General features: G+C 34.6%; 1 protein-coding gene across 6 annotated transcripts in view; it reads left to right on the top strand.

The window, feature by feature from the left end:
• Positions 1–4324: 4324 nt before the first annotated feature.
• The window catches only part of LOC111043752 (fibrous sheath CABYR-binding protein), a 157246-nt gene continuing 145560 nt past the window's right edge, over positions 4325–16010 (top strand). For all 6 annotated transcript variants that reach the window (XM_039428087.1, XM_039428080.1, XM_039428082.1 and 3 more), the window contains exons 1-2: positions 4325–4475; positions 15042–15105. The gene's annotated coding sequence lies outside the window, so the exon portion shown is untranslated. The remainder of the gene's footprint in view (positions 4476–15041; positions 15106–16010) is intronic.

Below are 16010 nucleotides of genomic sequence, written 5' to 3'. Positions count from 1 at the left end.
TCAGAAGTACTATCGATTGTAAAATATCAATATCTGATTTCTAGTTCCAAAGAGTCTTTACTTTCATCAATACATTCTGTTATTTCTCAAATAAAACCCACTTTAACGAAATTTGCGGTCAGTGTGGGTGTACTTCTCAACGTTTGTTTTGTTGTCAAGTCCTAGCTCCTCTCTTACTAATGTCACAGACAACAGTAGTGATATATTTATATTTTCGCCGATGTGCAGATGTTACATCCCTTTGAGTTCATATCATGTCCATTACTTGAATTATGTAAAGTGTGTAACAAAATAATTATTGGAGTTTGAACCTCCAAACATGAACGGAGTTTGCACCAGGCTGGGGCGGTTAATCTACTTGCTACGTGGACTCTGAGCCCTTCTCAGCAGAAAAGATTTGGTGATGGTGTACCGCCATTTGAATTCCCATATTTTGGATGGACTCCTTCTGGGGGGGGGGGGGGCATGCGGCAAGTTGCAAGAGTAACAAGGGCGGGCATCCTTCAACCAGTAGGCCTACATACTGTCTAGTCTGCCCTGTTGCATGTCACCACAAGGACACCGAGGGCAGTCATATGCTTGTATTACAAGGAGCAGACTTGAATTTGACAACCGCGAACCAACAAGAGAAAGGACTCCTTCCCTATATTTCACTGCTCCTATACAACGAACCACCTGTTAGTGAACCTGTAACAACCTACAGGGTATTGCTTTTAAGAACAGAGTTCAGATCTGGCTGAAGAGATACACTATTAAGTAAATGAATATTTTGATGCAAAGACAGTATAGTTTGACCTGCCATTTTTTTGACGCCATCCTGTTAACTGGTCATGGATGTTCAAGGAGGAATTAAGTAATATTATTAATTTCCTATTTTAATAATTCTAAACTATTATTTATCAATCAACTCTGTTTAGGCGTTAAGGGGATATCCATAAATAATACCAGTTAATACTTTATTTTTGAAAAATGTACCAATTATTTCGTAATTGCCCGGTAACGTTGATACCGACACCCAGAAGTTCTATCTATATTAATTCAAATAGCATCACTACATGAGAATCTCAACTACCATACATACCTGACTGCAACATAGTTGCAGAGTAGAATAATAAAAGGATATATTTTATATAATTATAAAAGGACTTGAAACCAAGTTCCACAAGACCCACTTGGTTGTGGTAAAATTTCATCCTTGGTACTCAAGTCCAAATGCCAATTTAATTTGGGGTAAATTCTTACCCTTACTAGATAGGAATAAAAACAATTTCAGAGCCCGACTGCTGCAGACTGGGATTTTCTTTCCAAGAAAGAAAAACTCAAAACCCTCTGGAAAAGTCCAGGAAATCAAATTCTCGAAGTAAGCTTGCCAAAATAGTATATTTCGCACCTAGGGTCGAAAATGTACGTTTTCCGGCTCGAGATCGCGGTTTTCAAGTTCGAGACGAAGTCGAGCCGGAAAACATTTTTGCCCGTGTTGCGAATGCTATTTTTCGCCACACCAAAAAAAAACTCCCCAATATATAAGAAATTGAAAATAAATAAAATTCAAACAGCCTATTTTGATAGTTTGAATCTTGGTTATGACAACTTTTACTGTCAATTAATTTCAATATTACTAATTAATAATTTACAATAGTGACCATATTTTTATACTATTAATATTTCGAATAATTGTTTGAATTTTTATAGCTCGCGCTTTGCGCCCGGTGCAATATCTCATGGATAGATAGATGAATAGAATTTTCATTAGTCTACTATTTTGAAATAATGTGATGAAAAATTAATATATTTGCATATTTCACAGTTTTGTCTCAAAATATATCTAAAAAATTGATTGAAATTTAAATTACGGTAACTAATATAAAAAATAGCTAATAGAAGTCGAAATTCATCGACAAAAAAAATGTCATTGACCGAGTTTCGAACCTAGATCATGTTTGTTACTCACTGATCTATGAAGTTCTGATGTATTACGCCTTTACGCTCTCGGCCATTGCGTAATGTTGAACGTAGAAGCCTGACTGATAACACTTAGCATACACGTAATACTGTACTGTAAACTAGACCTAAAACAGTTTACTTCACTCCTAAAAAGCGTACACTTGACTTTGGCTCATGACTTATATTATTAAAATTATTATTATCTGTCTCACTATAGGCTTCTATAATATCTATATATATATATATAATATATATATATATATAAAAGCGAAATGGCACTCACTCACTGACTGACTCACTAACTCACTCACTCACTCGCAGAACTAAAAATCTACCGGACCAAAAACGTTCAAATTTGGTAGGTATGTTCAGTTGGCCCTTTAGAGGCGCACTAAGAAATCTTTTGGCAATATTTTAACTCTAAGGGTTGTTTTCAAGGGTTTAAAGTTCGTCTTTTAGCATGTATATTCTTCTTCTCCCTGTCTCTTTATGATTGAAATTTCCATATCATATGTTACTATAGAACTATAATCTAGATAGAGTACCTCTTCAAAACAGTTGTTAACTGGCAACTAAATTAATAATTTTGTCAGGTTGGCATTAAGTTGAGTTGACTTTGTTAGGTTGGCACCAAGTTGAAGATTTAAATGCATTTATCGCGGAAAAATTGATTGGGCACTGCTACTTCAATCCTGGGAATATCATATTACTAGCCGTCAGGCTCGCTTCGCTCGCCATATCCGTTCAGCCAGACGTTTAGTCTGGACCCCCGACTGGATTGTCCTAACATATGATAAAAATGCTCAAATGAAAAATGCAGGCGAGCCTGCTGATCTCATGTTTGGACGATCCAGTCGGGGGTCCAGGGGGCGGAGCCCCCTGGCTAGACGGATATGGCGAGCGAAGCGAGCCTGACGGCTAGTAGTGTATATCGGCAAATTTGAAGCCGGTTTGCCGGCATTTTCACAACAAAATATTGCTCTGAAAATAGTTAAATCATAGAGAAAACATCGAAGATTCAATCTTGAGTGGGCCTAATGTTTTCTCTATATGGTTTAATATTGAAGAAAAATTATCTAAAAGTTTTAATAATGAATTACGGAAAAATTACTAGGAATTTTTCAGTCAAGGCTGAGTTTTACCAGTAGGCTTATCTTGAACTTAAGATCTCTGCTGTATTCTCTTATTATTATTGTTGATTGTATTGCATTTTGCATTAAGAAGTGGAATTCGATAATAAAAAAGAAACAATTATTACTCTACCTCACTTTTAAATATTGATACAATTATTGTACTTTGATTTCAAATTCGATTCTTCACTTTAAATACTTGCGATATGTACCTTTCTGACAATGGACAATGCAGCCAACATTATATTGTTGAGGCTATGGAGATATCATCGTATTCTATTGTTTGATATCAAAAACACAATAATAAATATTAAATTATGAAACAGTAATTTATAAAATATATTATAGACATAATACCGCGATTCACGATACATAATTATATAGATTATTACAGTCGTTATGAGATTATCTCTCTATGATTTTTGTGAGATCGGACACGATCAGCTGTTATTCAAGGTCATTTTACAGCCCTAGGGCCGTAAAGTTTTACCGGCCTGGTCGGAAAACAATCACTTTCGGCCTCCATATGACGCACGTAAACCAGCTCATTACATCCAAGTGTGGCGAAAATATAATAACGAAGTGCTATTCAAGAAATTCAACTAACTCATCTTGATTAGTTATTGAAAAGTTATTGAAATGGAGTGATCCGTGGTGTAGTGGATAAGCAGTACTTGTGTATTAGCCTGGAGGTCCAAGGTTTATACCCGGATACGAACAAAAGTTTTTAGCCAGGTCACTCCAATGTTATCGAATGTGCGGCACGTTAAATTATCGGTCCCGGCTGATATAGAACTCCCCACCAATAAATCGATACGAATATTTTTTATTTTATTGCAGTATTAAAATAATTATCATTGATAATTTTTCTTGAGCTCTTACTTTTTTCTTAATTTTACATTGCAAAATTATTCACAAAAACATCTCTCAGGAAGATCAGGCCTGGTTACTAAGATTAGGTATAATATTTTTCATAAATTTTTGACTTGATACAGGAATTTTCGATAAAATCCATTTTGATTTGTATGTCATTTATTGTCAAATAATGAAAACTATTATATTTCCTTCAAAACTTTTATTTTCATATAAATTCAAAACACTTAACTTTTAAAATTCAAATTTGAATTTCGCTCCCTTGAAGGTTTACCACCCTTGTGAACAGTTTGGACGTTAAACAAAGGAAGTTGTGTTGGTCACATTGCGCGGCTATTCAACGTTGTTGGCAGTGGTGCAACGCCATTGGTTGAAACGGTCACGTGACTGGGTGGAGTGGGGTAGCAGTTCCAAACAACGGCGTCAACACCCGGCATAGTGAATTTGTGCAACGAGGTTGAGTGTCGTGCTGTGATTGTGTTTGAAAAAGTTTTTGTAAAAAATTACTCAGGATATCTGAATTGAATGGTATGTAATAGAACAAATTTTTATAGTTAAGACTTCAATTTTCTTTATATCAGTAAACTGTAATTGTACAACGCGTACTTTCACAATATTATTCGAAAACATGATTCACGCTTTGTTTTCATGTGGTGTCTGTCCATGCTTCCAAGTGTAACCGACATTCTCGGCGTGAGCAGAGTATAAATATTGCTTTGCCTTCTTCAGTAAAAAAATAGCATGTTTTTAATAATAAAAACACTAGTAATCCGGATGGATTTTAAATTTTTTGATCAGATTATAAATTTGTATTTCGTATTCCGGACAATAGGATATGTAGACTAAAGACCACCTTTCCTTGATATCTCTGCATAAAAATTCACGTTATTTAAATTTTTATTCTCATGATTTATTATTAGCCGGAGTTTTTCCTCAAGTTTAAAAACTGTTTAAATCATTTTTAAAACTGATTTCACATAAATTCTGGTAATCAAATAATTATAATAATACTGTACCCGTACCGCATTGTAATTTATTACTTTAGTTCCCAAGTGACAAATTGTTTTCCTATCACATACTATTTAAACTATTGTATAATTTTTTCCATAAACTGTTAGTTAAAAATTATGGGAATTCTTTTATAGTAGCATTAGTTAAATAAAGGTGAACCTGCAATAGTTTTTATGAGAATATAGCCTAGAACATAATAGATACGGTACCGGTCCCGTAATTCCTTACAGTTATTAAATCGGTTAATTGTTGTAAAAATTAATATTTTGTCATGCTTGGTTTTGGACAGTAATTTATTTATTTGTGGACAGAATCACAAATCATATAAATATGATTAGGAAGGAACAACAGGCTTGGCCCAAATCTACTCCATTCCCAAATTTTGATAATTTAATAAAATGTCCAAAAAATAGTTTATGTTTCTACTGTAAACCGTTCAAGTTCAATTTTCGTCCAAAAATATATATAAGCTAAAAATTTTGAATTTAGAGAAATCAAAACACCAAACTATATTAAAATATAACACTTAATTATCACTTCATATTGAATTAATCAAGTTATTTTATAAAATTTTGAACGCAAAAATACACACAACTTCTCTCACTAAGCATGTTGCTTCAACATCAGGAATTTTTTAGATTAGGCCTACTTTCTCTAATTCAAACATTATTTTAAAACTTTTTGGCTAAAGCTGCGTTCACACAAAAGCTATTAACAAAATGTTAACTTAATCCTAATGGATTCTATTAGATTGAACATAACTTATACACATGATGAACATGTGATTTTGTCAAGTTCTGTTCAATCTAATAAAATCTATAAGGTGTAAATGCAGCTTAATAGATTTGTAATATAGAGATACAAATCCTGGTTTAAATTCAAATTAGTATTCCCGTTTCCAATGTACACGATCACTTTAATCTGTAGCCTATAAGATTGATGAGTTTAAAATCTATATTTGCTCCTCATCAGAAATAGAGTAGGCCTACGGTGTTTCAAGAATTGAAATTCATAAGCACTTGGCTCAACTAAAACGTTAACCAAGTACCTATTTAGTTTAATTTGACTTTAATTTTTTTCATAGACATGATCCTAAATCTAAAATGAATATAGCCTAGTAGGTAATAATTATCAACACCTGATAGTATATAATAATTTATTATTATAACTCAAATTATTCTGTAATTTGTAACTTTTGAGTAAATACCTTTTTGCAATTCATTGCGTACGGTCTGATATTTCATTGCTGATTGATACTCTTGAAAAGTATGTGAGTAGGACATTCAATTTTGCATTCGATCCTTTCTAACTGTAAAGCTATAATCAAGTTTTTCAACCTTCAGGGGAATCTCAGTACCATAAGCTACTGGTGATGTGAATCGGTTTGCCAAGTTAAGTTTGTATTTTAGCTCCAAAGGAGCTACTTTTGCAAGGCTACAGTAGGGTTGTGTTTCTGTGAGTGGTAGCTCTGGCTCTGGAGTCGTCTCCAACGTTTGTGTATGTAAATTGCACATTCAAGGCTCTAATTGAAAGGGTATGAGATTATTATTGCTTCGTTAGCAGAGGTATAGAGTGTGCGCTGAATTAAATGAGTAATAATTTAGGGAGGAAAGGAGATGAAATTCTAGGTAACTTGGAATAATTAACTGAAATGAGGTTTCTGTAGGCCTACTTGACTTCTAGATTAATCCCTATAGACCTGACCACACCCTAATTAATAATCAGGGCTATTCTGTTACTGTTACTTTCACATTAAGGTGGATCTGTTATACTTTATTCCAGCTGCCCATATGCAATTCAAAATTAACTCCTGTTGCAAGCAAAAACACTGCTTCTCATAAATTGTTTATTGATATTTATGTATATTGGAAAGATTGCTCCGATTCTTGCGTACGATAGGTTGTACAAAAGGGGAGATGAATAAAGAGATTGTAGTCATGGTCTGAATTTGAAAAAATACAATTCCACTTGGTGAGTGAATTGTCTTACCTTGCTAGACCTCCCAATAAGTGGATGAGAGTAGTGAATCTCCTCATTGCTTTATTCTGTTTAACTCATTCCGCTTGATTCCTTTTCAACTTCCTAGTGGTATAGGTTTGTGGATCGAGCAATTTACTCTCTTGTTGCGCGTCGCCCATCCACGTTCTCAACAAAATGTCGAATACTATGGCTATCCAGACTTTGAACAATATTGATTATTAATTTATTCAGTTCTTTAAACTCAGAACTACTTGGGCCATCAATGGATGAACTGAAGTTTCATAGTGTAATGAAAATTAATGGTTAGTCTCTGAGACTAGTTTTAATGACAATCAACATGAAAAAAGTTCTTTAAATTTAACATTTTTGTTCAGAATTTAAAGAATTGAAAACATTAATCTATTCACTGATTTTTTCTCTGCCTTAAATAATATGAATACAAATTAATGGGTCGAATACTATCTTAGTTTGACATTATTATTAGTATTTTCTTATCATTGTAGATAGTCCCACTATTTATCAACTTTGTTTTGTAGTTTGCTTCTAGGCAGTCGACTTGTCGTTGACCTCACTGACTTACTATTGCATCAGATGGTCTATTCTAGTTTTTATAGCTTTTCAAAACAATTCTAATGAATTTCTATTGTTTTATAGACCTTATTGATGAATCACATGAAGCCAAGTGTGTTTACTCAGCCAGTAATAGGCAAGTTGGGCGATGAATTGTATACTTGGCTCATAATAATAAACTCAATGATTCATCCGCTTATCAAATTGTTCATGGAAATTTATTACGTCTTTAAATTTAACATTATTCCTCGATTCTCAAACTTTCATTTCAGGATTTTTCAGTCAATATTTATGAATGACCATACATAGTCAGTATGAATAGGAATTATAATTTTAGTATCTGGTGTAATAGCAATTCGAAATTATTATACATTTTTTTGGTTCTCATATTTTTTAAATTGAAATAATAGATAGATTAGTCAACTTTTATGCATAGCTAACTGTATCTTTTTATGTAACACTTGAGAATGAGTGTTTGGTGTCACGTATTTGTTTAATAAATATTCTGTACATAAATTTATCTAATGTGAGAGTGTATCTCAGGAAAATTACGTTGATAATCATTTTATTGTATTGTTTTTGAAATAGTAATGAATTTGATTTGAATGATTTAAAAAATATATATTCCTGATTGCAGTGTCATCAAAGCCATTATTGCATTCTGTACAAACGTGTATTTCTACTTGCATTGATTTTATTCAACATCTACCAAACCATATTCTAATAAATAATCCAATAATTTTATTACATCTCATTGTTATTTTAAGTATTGATCAAATTAGGGACTATTTTTGGTTTCAGGACTAGTGGTTAGGTTTTGGTTAGGGACTATTCTTGATTTAAAAACTAACTCATCTTGCCGTTTTTATTCTGTTTTGTAACTTCAAAGAGGGAAACTGCAAATGGAATTATTTACCTCTGAAAGCCACCAGTTACGAGAGGTGCTGTTAAGTCTCGTTATTTAGTATTTTTTGTTTGACTTTTGGATGAAAAAGGGCGACATTTATTACTGAGAGGGGATTTGCTATTCAAGAGACAATAGAAGAAAGGGTCGTCTGGTTTCTGGCATGCTGTTGAAGGAGTAAACTGTGTTGGAAGCACGAATGAATAAATGTCCAAATAAATGACCTCGTGGCCATTTGGTTGAGACAGCTCGTAAATAAATGGTGGACCAGCGAATGCTAAGCGTTTTGGAAAAGGCAATTAGAACCTCACACTGTCCACTATTGCCACCACATTATTTTGAATTAATTTTACCTCGTTTCTAGTGTGAAGAAGTTTTTAGTACCGTATAAGTACCTACTGCTTTCAAGTACCTGTATTTTTTATGTCTTCAAAAGACCCCAGCTTGAGGGACATAGGTAATGCTGATAATAATAAGAGGAAAAACGGCAGATCCTCTCAGAATTAAACCTCAGTAATTGGTCGCTACCTTCCTACATCAGCTTGTTTAAGAATAAATTGTATGACATCAGTCTGAAAAATATAAAAATCTTATTAGTTACATTAACTATTGAAGAATAAAAGTAATTTCACAAACTGTGATTAAGATTTATTTACAAATAGAATTTTTGCCCCAATATTGAATTCTTCAATGTAGAAGTATAGAATGACAAGTATAATATACTTATAATTATAAGTATATAATTCTTCAGTGTAGAATGACATTACTTTAGTGTCATTTGCATTGTAAATAAATAAAATAGAATAAATAAGAAAATGAATGATTAATTCAAATGAATTCTAAAACTGATTGAAGTAGAGTATGTACAGTACGGTATGTAGATAATTTTTCTCAAGTTACAGTTGGTTATCAATTGGTGGTCTACTCTATTGTTGGTAGTTTTTCAGCCTTTCTTAAGTGACTTAAAACGAATCAAATATGGAACCAGGCAATAAAATGTTTCAATTGGCTCTTCCCTGAATGTACCCAGATAGATAGTTCCTGACCTGGATCAATGATGATGCTGGAGGGCCTTCAGTATAATTCGATCAATAAAAGCCACGATTTGTTGATTTGTAGTAAGTGGCGATCATTGTCAATAATGTTGAAGTCGTGGGGCTTGTGGGGGCGTTGGGGCCGGGCTGCCCCTATCTGTCGTTCATTAATCCACCATGAGGCCTGTCAACGTGGATTTTAATCTTTTTCAAAGTCGTCTGCCCTTTCCTTGCCCCCACCATTTGGTTGCAATCCCCTTCATGGTGCCCTTCGTTCGACCTTCAACCGGCCCCCTTTCCCCTTCTGCCGTCTGGCCGCCACCCTCAGTTTATATTATGACGATGAGGGTTGGCATCGGGACTTTAAACAATCACCCCTCACAGCAGACGGAACATGGCTCATGCTGAGCCTATAAGCTCGTGCATGTGTGTGGGAGTGCGAATGTCGCTCTGCTACAAGGAAAGGATTTCCAACTGACGGCTAAGTAAAGCCTGTTATCACTGCCGACTGCAGTCGCAATATTATTTGATATTGTGTTGGGCCTTATCAATTGGAAAAAAATAAACGTGCTCGTTTTCTTCCCACTTGCTTTTGGCTTCATCAATAATGGTTGACATTGTTAGTCTAAATCAGGTAGGATATAACTGGAGCGTATAAATGAACAAAATAATCTTTTGAATCTATCATTCCAACGCTTAGCATACAATTCATTGGATGGAATTATCACTTGATCCACCAAAGCAATTCACATAAGCCTATTTCCTGAATACAATCTATAATATTATTAGCACTTGAATTTGTAATCTATTATCCATCTATATATTTATGAGTTTCGAATTGAATTCCAACTCCTACATCTTAATAATTGTCTTCTTTCAATAATCAAGGTATCAAACTATTTGAGACAGGGATTGATTTAGTTCAGTCTTATTCGATTGGTACCAAAACTAATTAACATTTCTGTTCTGTTTACCAAGAAGATTGAACCCGTGTTTGGTGACTTGGGCGTTGGGCCACACCTTGTCTGCCTCACGTATCACCCTTCATGATTCATCGTTGTATGTGCCGGCCGCATAATTTCCGGACTTTTCTTCTGCATGCTCTTTTTACAGTTTCTGGTCTCTGCTTCCCTGTTTCTTTAAAACACTTCCTCCCCTTCTACTCGACAGTGTAAAAGAAGGGAGTCGAGCAGAGCAATAAAACAGTTGGAAGACGTGGAAGGTATTGACAAAACTGACGGTAGGATGGCGATGGCGATGCCGAAGCGTGCTCGGAGCGTGTTTCCCACCTGATGAGACTGGATGCGTTTTACGACCCACCCTGTCGCCTCGGATGAGGGTATTTGTACAAGTGTCGGGTTTCCAGGTCTGCTTTGCATGTGCCCTTGTTTCCTCATCACTTAACTCACCCCCTCCCTCCCTAGTCACCTCTAACTGTCTCTAAATCCCATTGGTTGCTGACAATCATTTGCACAGTATCAATTATCATAAATGTCTCACGTTTCCAAATGAAATTATGACGTTTAGAAATGATTGCAGAGGTTTCTGAGTATGTTGTTGATCTCTGAGGAGATGATCTGTCTTGGTAGTTTTTCCAACTTCATTGGTTTTCTTGTACCTTTTTATATAGAATTTTTTATTACTGTTCAGGCATGAAGATTACTGCCACATGTAATTTAATGCGATTTTTATATAAAACAAGCCTTATTTTATAATTTTGCTGTTGAATTTCAGAGTAGTAAAAGATCTATTGAGAAACCAGAATGCAGTTAATTTTACTGTGCCGCCCTAGGCCCTACTACTAAAGTACAGCATAAACACTCTCAAGTTCTCATTTCACCGATAATGTTAATAATAATGTGTGAAGATACAAAAGTCTTCACCTGAATCTCCTAAATTTAGTATTTATTCATTTAATTGGTTTATTTTATCTGTCTTTCTTGTTAAGCTCTTATATGCCCACTGTTATTGGTTTATATAAAGAAGTAGTTACTCATTTCATTCTATGAATTGATCTCATATGAGGTCACATAGATATTGTTCACAATCTCTGAACAAAAATGTTGATTCTAAATTCGGTGTTTTTCAAGTGCATAGGATGATATTGATGAACTTTTTCCTTACTGTTTATTCACGGATCATTCAACATGCGTATAGCTGTTTACAAATTTGTATACTATGATCGGCTGTGTAGGAAAAACATCAACTTGTATACAACAATCTGATTTGAGTGCATACACCCCTTCAAAGATAATTACATTATTCATTTGTAATTGAGTTTTATGTATGTGTGTCTGGCTTGTTTATCTACTCAATTGATTATTTTGTTGATCCTCAATTAATGAGTATTATGTCTTGACTACAATAATTAAATCGGGGAATTTATTGAGTGTTATGGAGCCATTAGAGGCACGTGTGGAATTCAAGTTGTAACTACATGAATCTCAAGTGGAGAAGTGGGGGTGACTTGTGACTGCAACTGTTAATGTTGCTTTTAGGTAAACATTGTCTGGGTATCTTCTGAGTATATACAACTGAGGTTTAGTTGACTCGTGTCTGCTGTTTACAAATTGTTGGAGGATTGGAGAAACGAGTGACATTAACCACCCAGGATCGTGATACATTGAGCAATACTCATTATACAATTGAAATAGGATTATCACCGACTAAAAATAGTGCTTGTAATTTTAAATCTGACAAATTGTAATAAATTTGATCAGTGGAGCAAATTGTGGAAGATCTCACCACTTTTATATAAATATAATAATATTCACTTGAAATACGGTAGGAGAGACGTCTATGCATACAATTTGTACAAGGAACAATACGTTTTGAACAAATATCATAAACATCTATTGCTGAGCAAACTGGATTAGTATAATTGAATAGCCTGCAAGGTCCCCATCATTTATATACCACGACCTTTATCCTGACAACCTGTCCAATTCTCTGTTCGACTCACTACTTACGCTGCGCAAACATCATCACGTACATCTCCCTACATCTCCTCGTAAACTTCGGTTTCCTCTGCATTTAGAATCATTGTATTCTTGTTAATATCTCAATTATTTGATTCTGATTCTTTGTTAGAATGCGTGGGGTTTGGGAAATCGAAGACATCAGCCTGTTCAAAATTTTTGTCAGCTTTTGGCCCAATGTGCTCAGTGAGTCACAAGTGCCTAGATCTAATCGAGTTTAGTATAAGCTGCGAAATGAATTGATCGGCGAACTGGCAACACTGCGAGGGTCCCATCTCCTCTTTTGTATTGTTGGTGGGTGGGTGTGCGGTGTGCTGTCCCCCCTTGCCCTTGCAACCCTCCACATTTGTTTGGGGCTTCACCAACCTCCCTTTCCCTCCCGCGGTCCATGAGGTGTGCATCCAATTTCTCAGTAGATTTTTGGGGTAGAAGTCGAAGAAGCAGCGAAGGGAATAAGAGAAATATGAAGATTTATTCGGTCTGTCTGTGTCGACTGGAATTCTATTCTAGACTCGGTTGATAGGATCAGCGAGCTACTCTGCTGCTCATGTTTTATTCTCCTATTCATAACTCGTCTTGGAAACATGGTGATTATGGCCTCTTATAACCTTGAAGCCTCCTAAGCCCCATATAAGATGAAAAGATCGTCCCCAGGAATTTGTCGGGTACCGATCTACCTTCGTCGTGTAAATATTCAGTGGATTCACGTTACCGATCACTATTGTTGGACGATCAAAGTTTCTTCACTTATTCCACGTTTCATATTTGTTAGCTTTGCTTCAAAATTAAAATAGATTCAAACTTAATTATGTTATAAATTTTTAAAGAGTTAACAGCTTCAAAATATTTATCAGATTAAATTTTTATTGATGTCTTATCTATCGTAGATGTGCTAATTTTCTTCTGTCGACTGTTGTATTTCAATATTCAACTGAAGTCTGCATTTTTATTTTCGACATAAAAATGATGTTACCATGCTCATAAAATTAGATAGCAGTAAATCCAATCCATAAAATCATAATATTAATAAATAATGTCTTCACTTTGCTAATGATAATATTGATCTAGATCCCATATAGTGGTGATGTAGTGGATATCATTCTATTCGGAAACACTATTTAAAAAATCCATATCAATCTCTTATTTTGCTCAGATGATCAGTAACTAATAAAATGATTTATACTTTAAAACATATCATGAAGTAATGTGTGTGATAAGCATAAAAATGTACAGTGTACATCGATAACATATCAATGTCACTAGAATATATTTTCTTAGTATAGCTGATTGAAAAAGAGGAAAACATATTTTTTCATTGATTCAAATCAATTTTTCAATAATTATAATTTTATATGAATTCTCAACTTGGTAGTGAATGTATTTTACAAATATTCAATATTATAAGATAGAATTTGTTCTCTATAAACTAAACATTTCCAAAATAGTTGAAAGAACTGAACTCGGGTACACAATCAAAATCACTCCAATCAGGTGTTAACGTTCAATTGATTGAGAGATTCCATTAATGATGTACTTATCATTCGAACCTCTGTTTTATGAAACTACAGTATTCCCAACCCTTCACCATTCCTACTATTTCCCTTCATCATCTCCTCTATTTCACTTATTCCATTTCATCATCTCCTCTATCCCACTAATCTTGTTTATACGGATCGATTGTATCGTATGGCGCAATTTTCAAATTTGAAACGTTGGACATCTCTGACTCAATTGTAGATGAAAACTAGAGACTACTCATGTCTAAAATATTGTCCTTTGTAACGAGTTGATGGCGCTCTTCCATAGTGTAGCCTTGGAGGATCCACTTCCGTCGGCTGTTGGTCTCTCCAGTGTTCACTCCACCTGGGCACTTGGCACCGTAACTATTATTACCATGGTGTACAGTTACATGAAGCGCTGCATCCTAATAGAATAACACTTTCTAGACGAGAGTTCTCTATCCTTTTCCATTCTTGTTCTCTCTCCTTTTGCCTTTTGTTCTTTTCTTCCTTTTGGTCTCCAGGTTGGAAGAACAGAACCGGTTGGTTTGTTGGCGTGCGCGCTCAAGTTCCACTCTCACAATATATCTGTACAAAACTATAGATAAATGCGGCGTTGTATATTATATTGGGTCCACACTTCCTAAGCGACTAGTTGAGCCTACTTGGACAGCGACTTCCCCAAGCTACCGAACTCTTTTCAAATCGAATGCAAACGACCAGAGATCAGCCACTGTTTGCTTTACATAAGATGCTAGTTGTGGTCTGTATGTTGACCACATTCATGATATTGTTTTACATCGAATTGGGCATTGAATAGTTTGTTCTAAGATCCCTTACTTTCTGATCTTGAAGACACATTAGTAATAAGAATATATTAATGTGTTGACATGAATAATAACATATCGGATCATCTTTTTATATAAAGATATAGCCTATCTATAAATACTTGTGTTTTATATTAAAATTGTTTTGTTTTTCTTTGATAAAAATCTTATATACGGTACACGATATTCTCATTCTCTTAATCTTTCATAAGATGATTAATATTTCTAACAGATCCTTCTTAATCATACTTATACTCTCTGATATTAATCTTATCTAATCTTCTGTTCCAGATCACAAACTCTTCCCTCATAGTTAACCTCAATTTTGGATTAAAGTGTTTCTACTTAGTAAAAGGTGAGTGTTTTATGGGTTGCCTGATACTTAGTTACTTCTTGGAATGGTTTGCCCAAATTACTTGATCCAAATCCTTGCTATCTCCGATATGTGATATCATCGTCACGATATTCATCTTGTTTTAGTCAGTATATACAATACTTCCCTCAAATATTCAAACCAATCAATCTTAAGTAGATGAAGGTGAACGGACGATAATTTGTATTACCCTAAAAACCTAATAAAATACTATTCATCGTCATTCACAGATTTCTTATCAGTGCATAAATGACTTTTGATACTGACTAATATAAACAGACCGTTATAGCAATTTTATCATTATCTGAATATCAAAATACAACTCACACAATACATCGATTGCTGAAAATCAATGACAGCATGGCAATGAGAGGGAAGACACACTTATTAAATCGAAGATAACAAAGATTCTGTTATATGGTGATTAGTTCACATTCAAGAAAAGTAAAAAATCACTACCACTTGGAAGAAAATTATTCCATAATTGATAAATGAAAAGACTCTTGCACTATTGAATGTTAGCCATCCAACTTGAAAATACTCTTGGTGCCTACTTTATCATGCCAGTTCAGAATAATTGTCTTTTTCTGTGCCAAAAAATTAGATGTTAAGCCATGAAGTTTATGCAGACTCACTCACTACTGTGTAATTTTCTTATTCAGATGCATTCTCAATAGATGTGATTTTTGAAAAAAGAATGTTCAGCTCAAATACCTAAGCAAGGACAAAACTACTAGGGATAGAGCCTAGGCAGCTTCGGAGCGGACTGTCTGTTGGATCTTTTTTCGTTTTCAGGTGCCTTCTATTATTTTCTTTGTTGGACACCGGCCGCCTGTTGCAAAACCGGTCCCTGTTCGGCCAATAATAGAATAAAAAGAGTTGGCGAA

The sequence above is a fragment of the Nilaparvata lugens genome, chromosome 5, assembly GCF_014356525.2.
Source record: "Nilaparvata lugens isolate BPH chromosome 5, ASM1435652v1, whole genome shotgun sequence".
Lineage (NCBI taxonomy): Eukaryota > Metazoa > Arthropoda > Insecta > Hemiptera > Delphacidae > Nilaparvata > Nilaparvata lugens.
The sequence above is the reverse complement of the archived record's forward strand: the minus strand, read 5'-3'. Positions and strand labels throughout refer to the sequence as shown.